Consider the following 2,417-nt stretch of genomic DNA (forward strand, 5'->3'; position numbering starts at 1 on the left):
CCTAGCCTTTGAAGAAGCTCTCTCTCTCTCTCTCTTATGAATCCACCACCACCACCACTAGGGTTTCACTATGCTTATCTCTTTTCTTCTTCTTCTTCTTCCTTCCCTCGCGTTCTCCGTTTTGAGAGATCTCTTTGCTTATTTGGTTCGATTGTCACACGTTTTGTTTTTACAATATGACTGGTGCTGCCACCTCATCTTATTAACTTGGTTTTCAAATTCACACAACTATAAGAATTAAGAAAGATAACCTGGTGGGGATTTTGGTTAAGTCCACTTAAGCCTCCACCTTATATAACCTGCTAGTTTGTTAAAAAAAAAAAAAAAAAAAAAAAAACCTGATCACTGTTTTTCTTTTGCTAATATTTTCCGCCGTATTAATAATGTTGGTGCGGATTATCTTGCAAAAGACGCAATAGTGTTTCCGCGCCAATATCATCCTCGATATCCATAATATTAGATTGTTAAGAGCTTAAAAACTCTTTTTATTTCTCTTTTTATTCATCAAATTTTTCTAAATATCGATGTTCATGCGGATTATCTTGCAAAAGACGCAACAATACATAAAAAATATATTTTTCGCGCCAAAATTATTGTCACTACTCATATGATGTTAGAAATTTAAAAAATATCTTTCCATTTCTGTTTCTATTTATCATATTTTTCGATATAATGTTAATGCGGATTGTCTTGTAAAAGACGCCATAACATGAAAGAGATAATTTTCGCGCCAAAATCACCATTGATACTCATGATATTACGAACTTAAGCACATCTTTCTATTTCTTTTTATATACATTACATTTCTAGTATTAATGTTTGTGTGAATTACTTTGCAAAAAGGAAAGATGCAATAGCATGAGGAATGGCTAAATTAGTAAAGACCAAAGAAAACTTATGTGTATGTTATGATTTTTTTTCGTTCATTCAATTAAATTTGATTGAATATTATTTCATTTTCTAATAATCAATTTTTAAATATGGTATATTTGAAAAAAATATCTAATATTGTTTTTATTCGTACTTTTTTGTTATATTCTAGTTGATGAAATCCGGTGAATTATTTTTTATATAGATAATCATTCAAAATTGATAAAGATTTTCTTAATAAAAAAAAAGGTTTTTGGGCCATGTTAATGAATGCAATATGACTACATTACGCAGTCATTGAAGCCTAATATTATCAACCGTGTCGATTTATCTAACTCACGTTCAAGTGTGCTAATCATATGTTTTCGTCTTTACTAATAATAGAACTCAAAGTTGGGATTATTTATGCATGAACAGGCATTTACATAACATAAAAAGATCAAACACTATCATCCATGGGATTAATGATCATAACAAAAACAAAAGTTATAAAATTGAAGCAGAGAGATATGGATTATTCAAAGTCCCAATTGGCTCTGCATCTCCAATATAGTCTTAGCCGACTTCTGCAGCTTCTCAGACTCTTCATCAGTCATATGCACATTGGTCACAGCAACTACACTATTGCGTCTAAGCAAAGCCGGGAGGCTGAGGAAGACATCACCCCCATCAACACCATAAAAGCCACGAGCAAGAACCGTGACAGGATGGATCTTGCGCACGGAGAATAGTACGAGCCAGATTAGCAACAGAGTAGCCAATGGCCCAAGAAGTGTAACCCTTAAGTCCAATGACTTCATAGGCGCTACCAACTACGCTTTGGTGGATATCCTCAAGGGTTTGTTTCTCGTAAGCAATCTGTTGCTTCTCTAGAAAACTTAAGACAGGGATGCCTCCAACACTAATGCTCGACCACAATGCCACCGAGCTGTCTCCATGCTCTCCCACAATAAATGCCTGCAAACAACCAATCAAACAAAACCCAGTGTCACTCTCCAATTGGATCATCTCAACATCGGAGCTATTATCACCTGATCACTAAAGCATAGATTTTTTATCATACTAAAATCATTAAATCCAGCTAATCACGATTACACAACAAATCCCTAATTTTGGTTGGAAACTAACCTGTACATCCTGAGCATTGACGTCGAGATGATCTGCGATTAAGAACCGGAACCGAGATGAATCAAGATTAGTACCAGATCCAAGCACACGATTCACCGGGAAACCAGAGAGTTTCCAAGCAACGTAAGTCAAAACATCAACAGGGTTAGAGACAATGATCAATATAGAATCAGGAGAAGCTTTAGCGAGTGGAGGGATGATATGGCGGAAGAGAGCAACGTTCCTCTGAAGCAGATTGAGTCTAGACTCGCCTGGGTTCTGTCTAGCACCAGCAGTGACGATACACAGATCAGATCCAGCAGTGACGTCGTAGTCAACAGAAGCTGTGATCTTGGTTCGAGGGAGGAAAGCAGCGGCGTGCTGTAGATCAAGCATCTCGCCACGAAGCTTATCAGGTTTGGCGTCGACGAGAGCGATCT

At 36.7% G+C, this 2,417-nt stretch overlaps 1 protein-coding gene and 1 pseudogene across 1 annotated transcript in view; both read right to left on the reverse strand.

Annotated features, from left to right (window-relative positions):
* The window catches only part of LOC104723374 (putative MO25-like protein At4g17270), a gene marked incomplete at its 5' end in the record, with an annotated part of 2,982 nt that extends 2,940 nt beyond the window's left edge, over positions 1 to 42 (reverse strand). The window contains 1 exon segment of the mRNA XM_010441729.2: positions 7 to 42.
* Positions 1,252 to 2,417, reverse strand: part of LOC104723375 — a 1,572-nt pseudogene continuing 406 nt past the window's right edge.

Source organism: Camelina sativa, chromosome 11 (assembly GCF_000633955.1).
Source record: "Camelina sativa cultivar DH55 chromosome 11, Cs, whole genome shotgun sequence".
Lineage (NCBI taxonomy): Eukaryota > Viridiplantae > Streptophyta > Magnoliopsida > Brassicales > Brassicaceae > Camelina > Camelina sativa.